At 43.5% G+C, this 13,011-nt stretch overlaps 1 long non-coding RNA gene across 1 annotated transcript in view; it reads left to right on the plus strand.

Annotated features, from left to right (window-relative positions):
- Positions 1 to 11,955, plus strand: part of LOC146562287 (uncharacterized) — a 77,690-nt gene extending 65,735 nt beyond the window's left edge. Inside the window, exon 3 of the long non-coding RNA XR_014894637.1 lies at positions 11,603 to 11,955. This is a non-coding gene — a long non-coding RNA (uncharacterized LOC146562287). The remainder of the gene's footprint in view (positions 1 to 11,602) is intronic.
- Positions 11,956 to 13,011: the final 1,056 nt, after the last annotated feature.

Genomic DNA, 13,011 nt, shown 5'->3' on the forward strand with positions numbered 1-13,011 from the left:
CCGGGAATAACATCGGAGATCTCTGTCCAGAAGAGCGCAGTCCTGGGAACAGCTAAGATACTGCGCAGGACCCTCAAGCTCCCAGGCCTCTGGTAGAGGACCCGAGCTTGAAGGATAAACCGCCCGCAGGGGCGTGCTGGGTGTTTTTTATATATATATACACATATATATATATATATATATATACACATATATATATATATATATATATACACACATATATATACATATATATATATATATATATATATATATATATATATATATATATATATATATATATTGTGGCGAGCTCAGACAAGGAGGAGACGGAGGTATCGTTTGGTCTTGCTTCCCGTGAGCTAGCCAGGGAGCACAGCCGTTTATTGACATCTGCAGAAGAACACTGCCGCTAGCTAACTGCTCAGCGCGGCAACAGCACAGCAACAACAACAACAACACACAGGGCGCCCTCTGACCCCGGAAGGACACACTGTCGCAGTGAGAGGGCGTCACCCGTCACTATAGCAACATAAACAAAACATAACTGTACAAACAGAACCCCAAACAGCCCTGACCCGCTACATAGCCCCCACCTAAGGGGTCAGTCGTCCCCGACGACCCCATTACCCCACACAAAGTCCTGCAAATGTCCAGGTGCCTTCTGTTGGCGCACCGGCCGGTCACGACCGGCGGGGGAAAAGTCACTCGGGTCAGAACATGGGGTGCCACCACCATCCCCTGCCCCGGCGTCTGCCGGAGCGAGCGATCGGTATGGTGAGAGCCTGTCCCGGTGCAACACCACCATGTGCCCGCTCCTCCTGTCGCAGGCAGTAGCGGCACTCAACGACTACGCAGGGCCGTCTGGAGAGGGCATCAGCATTGCCATGCTGTCGACCTGCCCGATGCTGGATCTCGAAGTCATAGGACTCCAGCCAGCGGGCCACCTGCCCTTCTGGGTGTTTGAAGTTCAGGAGCCAAGTCAGAGATGCATGGTCAGTGCGCAGGAGGAACCGGCAGCCGTGCAGATATGGTTGGAAGTGCCGCACCGCTAGCACTACGGCCAGCAGCTCCCGCCGCGTCACGCAGTAGTTCCCCTCGGCTCGCCCCAAGGCACGACTGAAGTACGCCACCACCCGTTCTCCAGCCTCGTCCTGCTGGGAAAGGACCGCCCTGACTCCTACATTGCTAGCATCAGTGTCTACAATGAAAGGTTGCCGGGCATCGGGGTAGGCCAGGACTGGGGCTCTGGTGAGGGCCTCCTTCAGCTGTGCAAAAGCAGCAGCACAGGCCTCCCCCCAGCCAAACAGCTGTCCCTTGTCAGTCAGGCGGTGGAGGGGGCTGGCCATCGTCACGAACCCCTTGATGAACCAACGGTAGTAGGAAGCTAGGCCCAGGAAGCTCCGCAGTTCTTGGACGTTCGAGGGAGTCGGCCAGTCCCGGACCGCAGCCACTTTTGCGGGGTCAGTGGCGACACCTCGAGCGCTGATCACATGGCCCAAGAACGTGGTCTCTCTCGCCAACAGCCGGCATTTTGCGGGGTTGAGCCGCAGCCCAGCTCGTCGGATGGCACTCAAGACCTCGCTCAGATGAGACAGTGCACTGTCGAAGTCGCCACCGTGCACCAACAGGTCATCCAGGTACACAACGCAGCGGCTACGAGGGATATCCACGAGCACCCTCTCCATCAGCCTCTCAAACATCGCTGGTGCATTGCAGAGCCCAAATGGCATGACCCTGAACTGCCACAGCCCCTGTCCAATGGTGAATGCAGTCTTAGGTCTTGCGTCAGGGGCTAGCTCCACCTGCCAGTAACCGCTGCGTAGGTCGAGGGAGCTGAACCAACTAGAGCCGGTAACGTAATCTAGGGCGTCGTCGATCTGCGGCAGCGGGTACGAGTCCTTCTTGGTGACTGCATTGAGACGGCGAAAGTCCACGCAGAACCTCGGGCTGCCATCCTTCTTCCCCACCAGAACCACGGGTGCCGCCCATGGGCTATTGGACGGCTCGATCACCCCAGCCGCAGCCATCTCACGGATCTTCTCTTCCGCTACCTGCCGTTTTGAGAGGGGCAGCCGGTGTGGGCGCAGACGGATGGGCTGAGCAGAGCCGGTGTCGATGGTGTGCTGGACCAGACTCGTCTGCCTACAGGGAGTGCAGAATTATTAGGCAAATGAGTATTTTGTCCATATCATCCTCTTCATGCATGTTGTCTTACTCCAAGCTGTATAGGCTGGAAAGCCTACTACCAATTAAGCATATTAGGTGATGTGCATCTCTGTAATGAGAAGGGGTGTGGTCTAATGACATCAACACCCTATATCAGGTGTGTATAATTATTAGGCAACGTCCTTTCCTTTGGCAAAATGGGTCAAAAGAAGGACTTGACAGGCTCAGAAAAGTCAGAAATAGTGCGATATCGTGCAGAGGGATGCAGCAGTCTCAAAATTGCAAAGCTTCTGAAGCGTGATCATCGAACAATCAAGCGTTTCATTCAAAATAGTCAACAGGGTCGCAAGAAGCGTGTGGAAAAACCAAGGAGCAAAATAACTGCCCATGAACTGAGAAAAGTAAAGCGTGCAGCTGCCAAGATGCCACTTGCCACCAGTTTGGCTATATTTCAGAGCTGCAACATCACTGGAGTGCCCAAAAGCACAAGGTGTGCAATACTCAGAGACATGGCCAAGGTAAGAAAGGCTGAAAGACGACCACCACTGAACAAGACACACAAGCTGAAACGTCAAGACTGGGCAAAGAAATATCTCAAGACTAATTTTTCTAAGGTTTTATGGACTGATGAGTGTGAGTCTTGATGGGCCAGATGGATGGGCCCGTGGCTGGATTGGTAAAGGGCAGAGAGCTCCAGTCCGACTCAGCAAGGTGGAGGTGGAGTACTGGTTTTGGGCTGGTATCATCTTAGATGAGCTTGTGGGGCCTTTTCGGGTTGAGGATGGAGTCAAGCTCAACTCCCAGTCCTACTGCCAGTTTCTGGAAGACACCTTCTTCAAGCAGTGGTACAGGAAGAAGTCTGCATCCTTTAAGAAAAACATGATTTTCATGCAGGACAATGCTCCATCACACGCGTCCAAGTACTCCACAGCGTGGCTAGCAAGAAAGGGTATAAAAGAAGAAAAACTAATGACATGGCCACCTTGTTCAGCGGATCTGAACCCCATTGAGAACCTGTGGTCCATCATCAAATGTGAGATTTACAAGGAGGGAAAACAGTACACCTCTCTGAACAGTGTCTGGGAGGCTGTGGTTGCTGCTGCACGCAATGTTGATGGTGAACAGATCAAAACACTGACAGAATCCATGGATGGCAGGCTTTTGAGTGTCCTTGCAAAGAAAGGTGGCTATATTGGTCGCTGATTTGTTTTTGTTTTGTTTTTGAATGTCAGAAATGTATATTTGTGAATGTGGAGATGTTATATTGGTTTCACTGGTAAAAATAAATAATTGAAATGGGTATATATTTGTTTTTTGTTAAGTTGCCTAATAATTATGCACAGTAATAGTCACCTGCACACACAGATATCCCCCTAAAATAGCTAAAACTAAAAACAAACTAAAAACTACTTCCAAAACCATTCAGCTTTGATATTACTGAGTTTTTTGGGTTCACTGAGAACATGGTTGTTGTTCAATAATAACATTATTCCTCAAAAATAGAACTTGCCTAATAATTCTGCACTCCCTGTACAGTCTTTGTCACTGGCGGCAAAGATGTCCACATTCTCGTGCAGGTAATATATATATATATATATATATATATATATATATATATATATATATATATATATATATACATATATTAGGGGTGCAACGATACACAAAATTCACGGTTCGGTTCGGTTCGATACTTTGGTGTCACGGTTCGATATTTTTTCGATACAAAAAAAATGTTCATGCCTTTTTAATTTGTCATTTATTAAAATTATAAATATATATTTTAACTCAAAAGTACAGTTTTTAAATTTAATGTTGCTGAAACAAAAGTAATTAAAAAAATTAATATATCTCAGGGCTCTCAAAATTTCAAAATCCCTGGTAGCCCTTCGGGCAGGGACTCTTCAGTTTTTGGTAGCCCAAAATAAATGTAAGTAGCCCGAATAAAAAAGAGAGCAATTTTTTGATTGATGTTTTGTTTCCTTTACAATATTATACTTTAATGTATAATATTGTAAAGGAAACAAAACATTAATCAAAGAATTGTTGAAAAACAAATTACAACATTGTATAAAAATTACAATCATCAACTCAAATACTTGGTTCTAATTGAACAGAAATTTCTATGAACTTGTAAGAACTGTGTAGGACATGGAATCAGTCTGTGTCAGATCCTGAATTTGAAATTTCCGCTGAAGTCACGGGTAAGAAACAAGTGGAACCAAGATCTAGGCCATTTGCTTTTTGAAGTTTGCAAAGACTGCTAAATTTTGCCAGTGGTAGTTCACTCTTTGCAACATAGTACGCTGTTATAAACAGATTTTTCAGGTTTATTTTTAGTATGTTATTTGCAATTGGTGTTTGTTCCAGGAAAGATATTGCAGAGTGAGCAATAATGCATTTCTTGCATTTCTCATGGCTTCTAATGGGGGCCTTTCTTAAAATGACTGGTCCCAGTAACAAAGGCGCTTGTCGACTCAGAAATCGAGAGAAAACCAACAACACACCCGGCAGAACATTATGTTATTTACACGGGTGCACATAAGTGGTCCGCAGGTGCGCATTCGCTGTCAAAATAAAAGACGCGCACCAGATAAGAAGTTGCAACGCGCGTTTGCGTCCATATAAAAAGCACTGTTTTTGTCCGCTAGAGTGGGATTTTCACGGCACATTCTGCACCACATCTCTGTGCGTTCATCATTTGTTTGAAGCCAGCTCACCTCCTGCAACCACTTTTCCGAGAATACGCGCTTCTTTTGTGGTTCGGACTCCTTCTGACATTTCTTTGGAGGTGGAGGAACACCAAAGTAATTGCTTAAAGGAGCTTCTTCGACATCTTTAAGAGTTTTAAACAAATGTCTGTCCTCCTCCAGAAAATCTTATGTATGCAAACACGCGTTGCAACTTCATATCTTGTGCGCGTTTTTGGGGGTTTTTTTGACAGCGAATGCGCACCTGCAGACCACTTATGTGCAGCCCCAGTTATATAGCTCGTCATATTGCAGCCACAGAAATTCTTTTGTCCATGAAACCATAAAGCTGCACTTTCTTTTTGCCTTATAGTCTGATTTGTCATAACTTTTCCGTTTTGTGGTAAGCTTTTCTTTGGCTGTCACTTCTTCACCCTGACTTGTCTTATTTGGCTCAGCAGAACTAAAATATATATCCTGCTGCTTTTACACACACACACACATAACGGTCAGCGATTCTCTGCGCGATCAACCTCTCATATGTTTAAGCTTGCTGCGGGAGATTTCACTTGTCATGTTTGCATAGTAAGCTAACGATTGATAAGACGATGTCAGAGGAATTGGTGCGCAAATTATCATCACTCACCAATCAGTGCTGTCGCTCTCTATACACAGTTCGCGCGATTGCAAAGTGAAAGCAAAAAACAAGCGCAAATTCAAATGCGATTTCAATATGTCACATATTGACAGTGGCTCACCGATGCCAATGACATAATTACCCAGCTACATTTCTGAAAGAATGCAAAAGCATTGACATATATTTTTCCTTCCTACAATAGCCCGACGGGCAGGGCAGAGATAGATTTTGGTAGCCCGACTGGAAAAATCGCTAGCCCCGGGACATCGGGCTAGCGATTTTGCAAGCCCTGTATCTGATTGAGGAATCACTCATCTTTGGAAAAGAGAGTTTATTACAGAGAAATGTCTCTTTCCAAAATAAAAGCTATACTATACGCTTCTTCTGGGCTATATTCTCAGCAGCATATTGTAGCGGGTCAGGGCTGTTCGGGGTTCTGTTTGTACAGTTATGTTTTGTTTATGTTGCCATATACATGACATAAGTTGGGATTTCTGACCAGAGAAAGGGAAACGGGTAGTTTAAGTACATATGAAAATAATGAAAATGTCTCAGTTGTGTTTCTATAGGGGCGAAACAGATCTGGATCAATTTTCCACGTGCAGCGGTCGGAAGAAACCTGTAGGTTAACTTGACTGGACATGCCAAGGCAAGTTTCTGGTTGAATTGTTCACAGCGCCATGTCTCCATAAACCTGACAAGTGGGCCCTAACTTCTGGCTGAGGAGCAGGAATAAGGTGGGAACTTAAAATTTGGGTTAGCAAATTTGGGAAAGAGAACTGACGGCTTAAGTGGAGAATTGTGCAGGAGTCTGACACACTGCAAAAGCAACATATGCAAGTTCACATACACAAACAGAAAATGCATTAACCTTATGAAGACAAGACAAGCTCATGGAGATTAATGCATAGATACAGATTAAACCTGGCTAAGAACACAAACATATGCAATGAAGAACAGCTTGCTATTTTGTATGAATGATACAATGGTGTGAATGTTTAATAAAATATATTTGAGTTTGTAATTGAGGAATAGAAGAAGCCATATGACTGAGGAAGTGACTTTCAGACGAGGAAGCATGGCAGACAAGAGAAGTATAGATTTGGGTAGGAAATAGTTTATAGTTTAGTGATTATACGTTGTCGTAAGGGGGTTTTATGCTGAATTTAAGTATGTTAAAGGGGGTGATTTTTGTTTGCAAATTGTGTGGTTTTAATGAGACTTTTGGTGTATTGAGGAGGTGAAATTATGTGGTGGCAAGACTTGTGTGTTTAAGGTTGTTGTGGTGATGGGTTGATTCTGTCAGTTAGGTTGTTGTTGTTATTTTTGTTTTTAATAGAGGGAGTTTTAGGAAACATGGACATGTCTGGGAGGGGCCCATTATTTTGTAACAGTGCACTTAAAGAAAACCTGTCAGGTGATTTTGTTTTGTTTTTATGAGCTAACAATCAGCTCTATTTTTTCATTTCTGTTTTAAGCAGGCCTGCAACAGTGAATAACGGCGCTGAAAATTATCGGGAAGAGCAAATATAAGGCGGGCTTTCCAGATTACAATTGGCTGAGGAGAGCTACCTGTGGGGACTGATCAAGGTCGTAAGTCCCTGTAAAAGGATTTTATGCGAGTCAATCCAGTCCAAAAGCATAAAGAAATATTTTCCTATGGAAAATAAAAAATGACTGAGCTCATTTTGCTGAGGGTGGAGAATCTGATCGTGCGGGAAGCTCCACTATCAGCAAATACATGGTGTGACTGCATGTGAGTGAATGTGTGACTGAATGTGAGGATGAATTAATGTGGACAAACAATTTGTTTTTACCAGAGGAAATTTCTGTTTTGTTTTGTTGACTGGGGTTAGATTATGGGATTATAGTATATTGTTGGGAGAATGCCAAATGCTAAAGGGGAAATATTTTTTGATGTAACTCAGTTATCATTAATTGAAGAAACACATGACCGATAACTGTTCTGTTTTAAGTTTATTTTTATGACATAGATTGGATCATGAGTGGGGAAAACTGAGCATTTTTAAGTTTTGTATAGTATCTTGACACATGAAATGTATCAAGATAAAGGGGGGTTTAGGGTTTAATAATTTAATTGTTTAATAATTTAGGATCATTTCAGGACCTTTTGGGTTTTTGATCATTTGGATATGGTAAAACTGAATCCTGTTTAGAAGATACAATGCCGGTTTTTCAAAGCTGTGAATGAGTCTTAGAGGGAAAATTAGTGAGGGTTGAAGGAGTAGAACAGCTTTGATTTCTTTTTGATTTCTAGAAGTAGTGGTTATAATGTAGGCTTACACATACAGATATTACATAGGAGGTATTTTTAGGATAAAGGGGAGAGCTTATAAATAGAAATGATTTTTATACATATTGCATTTTTTGATATGAGTTATTGAAGTTATTGAAGGATTGCACGCTTACAGACACAGAGTTAAGAAACACACATGACAGTATTGATTCCAGGCAAAAGGCCCTAAATTCATTTAGCTTTTTGACTGAACTTAAAGAAGGACTAAAGAGTAAGGAAAGCATATATTTTGGTTAAGTCTGATAAATTAGAATTAGAAGGTATTGTTACATTAAAGGGAGCAAATGAAATAAAAAGCCTATACCAAAAACGGGTTATAACATCGGAAATGTGAGGTTTTAAAATGAAGTTAGTGTTAACACATAGGAGTTGTTTCAAGGCAGCATTTAGCTATGATAAAATGTATATAGGAGTAATTGCTTATATGCTTAAACTTAATTGATTAAAGTGGTTGTTTTCTTTTGGATCTTTTAGAGTAGAGGAACTTGCAGCAGCGACAATTTGTGCACAGGATGTTGATGATCAGATAAGGGAAAATAGAGCGAGCAACTGGACGTGAAAGCAGGGCTTAAAGAGTTTTAAAGTGATGAGGAACGTTGAAGAATATACATAAATACAAGTCAATAAGTTAAGAGCATAATTAGGATCATGCTTTTGATTAAAGAGTCCCAAAAAGGATAAGTTAGGGAGATGCAAGAAAAGGTGTTTTGTTTCCTTTGCAGAAGATCTCAGCGACCACAGGAGGGGCGAGGATCCTGGAGATCTCGAGGCCTGCTAAACCACCAGAGAGGGTCTGAGCGAGGACACAATGTATTGCGACCTCTGGTGTTCCAGAGGTCGAGAGAGGGAGTGTGGAGCAGGGAAATTATTTTACTGCTATTGTTAAATAATTGTCATCATTACCATTGCATTAATAATATAATCTGGAGTTTATATTGCATTCAGGGGTTAAACAGTGTCTCTTTCAGAAAGACTGAGTTGCAGGCTGACAGGAAGTTGTATGCAGAAGTGAAAGCAGGAAGTTATTTTGAGCAGCAGGCTAAGACGAGGCTTTAACAATGTAACAGATAGCTTTAAGAAGGCTTTAAGGTTTTATGCACACAGGTATTAAATTAACTTTGTATTCCAGGTGCAGTTATAACTATTTTATACATATTGCATATCTGTGCTTATTTGAGTTGATGTTCAGGTTCTTTAAAGGTCTTAAGCTTCATCTAGTGAGAGTGTCTAGATGATCCATGCTGAGGGAAAACTAGAACATAGAAGGAATTGCAATACATGCTTACAAAACACTTATATATCAGATCATTTTATATTAAGGTTTTAGTAGAGGTTCTTGGTTAAAACATTTATTTAGTAGAAGACATACACATAGTCTCAGTGAGCTTCTGGTCTGGTAAAAGGTCAGAAGTGCAACAGGTGAATTGAGAAAGAGCATTTGAGGACGAGACACAGACAGTAGGTGAAGAGGTGACACAAAGAGCATGTGAGGTCGTGACACACACACATAGAGTTAAATTTATTTAGAGGAGAGATTACTCATGTCTGGTTGTAACTGCAAAAGTGTCTCAGTAAAAGAGGAACCGTTCCTTGTTGTCTCGGCAAGAAAGAGGAACAAGACAAGAACTGAAAGGTAGACAGGAAGGGCTAGCCATGAAAATAGAAGATGATCTTCTGGGTTAAAAGTCTGATCTATGTATAAAATGTATCTGTGACGCATGAAGGGGCGTCAGTAAATCAAACCCTGATGCTATAAAATATCTGTTCATGCTTTGATTAAGTCGAGGACTACTGGCTGTCTGCGTACAGAGTGTCTTCCCACACGTGTGTTCATTAAAATCATTGTTTGACCAAAGACCTTCTGGACCATGGGTGGTGTGTACTCTCCCTCCTCAATTTTGAATCTTAACACATAATTACCCAGCTACATTTCCGAAAGAATGCAAAAGCATTGACATATATTTTTCCTTCCTACAATAGCCCGACGGGCAGGGCAGAGATAGATTTTGGTAGCCCGACTGGAAAAATCGCTAGCCCCGGGACATCGGGCTAGCGATTTTGCAAGCCCTGTATCTGATTGAGGAATCACTCATCTTTGGAAAAGAGAGTTTATTACAGAGAAATGTCTCTTTCCAAAATAAAAGCTATACTATACGCTTCTTCTGGGCTATATTCTCAGCAGCATATTGTAGCGGGTCAGGGCTGTTCGGGGTTCTGTTTGTACAGTTATGTTTTGTTTATGTTGCCATAGTGACGGGTGACGCCCTCTCGCTGCGACAGTGTGTTCTTCTGGGGTCAGAGGGCGCCTTGTGTGTTGTTGTTGTTGTTGTTGCTGTGCGGTTGCCGCGCTGAGCAGTTAGCTAGCGGCAGTGTTCTTCTGCAGATGTCAATAAACGGCTGTGCTCCCTGGCTAGCTCACGGGAAGCAAGACCAAACGACACCTCCGTCTCCTCGTTGTCTGAGCTCGCCACATTGGTGTCAGAAGTGGGATGATGGTGGCACCCCATGTTCTGACCCGAGTGACTTTTCCCCCGCCGGTCGTGACCAGCCGGTGCGCCAAAAGAAGGCACCTGGACATTTGCAGGACTTTGTGTGGGGCAATGGGGTCGTCGAGGACGACTGACCCCTTAGGTGGGGGCTGTGTAGCGGGTCAGGGCTGTTCGGGGTTCTGTTTGTACAGTTATGTTTTGTTTATGTTGCCATAGTAACGGGTGACGCCTTCTCGCTGCGACGGTGTGTCCTTCCGGGGTCAGAGGGCGCCCTGTGTGTTGTTGTTGCTGTGCGGTTGCTGCGCTGAGCAGTTAGCTAGCGGCAGTGTTCTTCTGCAGATGTCAATAAACGGCTGTGCTCCCTGGCTAGCTCACGGGAAGCAAGACCAAACGATACCTCCGTCTCCTCCTTGTCTGAGCTCGCCACAATATTAAACATATCAGGTCCCCATAAGGAGAATCATGTGCTAACGGCTGTCTAAATGACTCGGGTAAAGTTTGTAGCATGCATGCTTGTTGTTTTTTGTGCTTCCACTTGTCTTTGCACTAGGATGATGTCGGCGTAAATGTGCAGTCATATTGGTTGTGTTCCCACTAGTGCTGTCAGCGTTAATCTCGTTGAAATGACGTTAACGCCACAACACGGCAAATCTCCGTTAACGAGCTACCCCTGCGTGGGGCTAGACGGCCAACACGTTAACGAGCTAACTGTGCTAACACACTAGTTCCCACCCATGTAATTGAGCATTGCATGGCACATCCAACATACTGTTTTACTTTAGTCCATGACGCGCTTACCTTCAGGGTCATACCTCACATGAAAACCAAAATAATTCCAAACGCCAGATCTGAATGAGGGTGGGGGAGGTTCAATTTGCCATGTTGCAAGGAGAGCTTAACTTCTGTCTCGCTAGCTTGCCCTGCGCTCTTCCTTCTGACAATGCTGTCTGTGTTGAATGCTCAGTGGATCTGCGCTCGACAGTGCAGCCTAGGCGGAGTAGTCGAACGCAGATTCACTGAGCGCTCAACACAGACAGCATCGTCAGAAGGAAAGTTGATAAAATAAATTACAAATTTTGTATTGTTCATACATATGCGTACCGAACCGAAAGCACTGTATCGAACGGTTCAATATCGATACGAGTATCGTTGCACCCCTAATATGTATATGTATATATATATATATATATATATATATATATATATATATATATATATATATATATATATATAGATGTGTGTGTGTGTGTGTGTGTGTGTGTGTATATGTATAAACTTTGTATTTCAGTTTGTGATGATTGTGTTCTCTTTGTGATTACAGGAGCTGTCCTCACATACCCAGGATCTGAAGCAGACAGATCATCCAACATCTTCACATGTTAACTGCAAAATTAACTGATGAAAACAGTACAAAGGTTAAAGTACCACATGTGCTGTCAGTGAAAGCTGCAGCTCTTTTATTGATAAATTTAAAGACAAAAAGTCAAAAGGATTAATCACCCCTATAACTGTGTCACTATATATCAGCATTAACAGGACCTCAGTTTGGTGTTTCAGAGAGCTGCTCATCTCAGACCTGCACATCTTCCGTTTTAAACACTCGATGTACTCAGCTGCATGATGAGCACATTTGATTTTCTCTGACACAATTAAATAAAACCTGATGAAGGTCAAAGGTCGTCACTTGTGATCAAACTTGTGATCTGGAATTTTTCACAGTTTTTTGAAGATAGTGTGTTATTTACTATAAAGTAATTCAGAGTTATTCATACCATAGTAACCAGAGAGGATCATATATTTTTAAATATATAACTTTCTACAGGACTGAATATAATATCTTTATGTAAAAGTCCGGAGCCTCTGGGGAGTAACTGAGTATTTATAACATTACACAAACCAAAGGTCTCCATCACAGTGTTCATGAAATGCTGGGTGTATCCATGTCCTGGGGCAGGCCTACGGAGGAGTGCTGAAGATTTCCCTGTGAGTGAGCTGCTTGTGAAGATCATGAGTCCTGCTTGATCAATGCGATGAGCGTCAGTCTTCCTGGTGTTTCTCAAATGAAGCCTCTCTCAGAACTTCTGGCACAGGACAGCTGTGATGAAAGAAAGGGAAGAAGTTCCTCCAAACCTCTGGACCCCAGAAACCCAGCTTAGTCCTCATGGTCTCCCTCACTAGTTTCTCCCCAGGGTGAATGTAGCTGTTGATATAATATGGACTCTCTGTAAATCGCCTGTATTTGTATAGCGCTTTACTAGTCCCTAAAGACCCCAAAACACTTTACACAACGAGTCATCCACCCATTCACACACTGGTGATGGCAAGCTACATTGTAGCCACAGCCACCCTGGGGCGCACTGACAAAGGCGAGGCTGCCGGACACTAGCGCCACCGGGCCCTCTGACCACCACCAGTAGGCAATGGGTGAAGGGTTTTGCCCAAGGACACAACGACCGAGACTGTCCAAGCTGGGGCTCCTCTCTGTCCAAAATGTGAACATTGGCATCCTCGAAAGAGTGTCCTCCAAGCGCATGGCACAACATAGAAGAGCCACCTCCACAGGACAAGACTCAGCAGTCCATCTGCATCTTAAGGATAAAGGACACTCTTTCGAGGATGCCAATGTTCACATTTTGGACAGAGAGGACAGATGGTTTGAAAGAGGAGTGAAAGAAGCCATCTATGTCCACTGTGAGCGACCTTCTTTGAACAGAGGCGGTGGTTTACGAC

This window comes from Mchenga conophoros, linkage group LG12 (genome assembly GCF_057382185.1).
Source record: "Mchenga conophoros isolate Kocher_MC1m ecotype Shallow Benthic linkage group LG12, M_conophoros_male_GT1.1, whole genome shotgun sequence".
Taxonomy (NCBI): Eukaryota; Metazoa; Chordata; class Actinopteri; order Cichliformes; family Cichlidae; genus Mchenga; species Mchenga conophoros.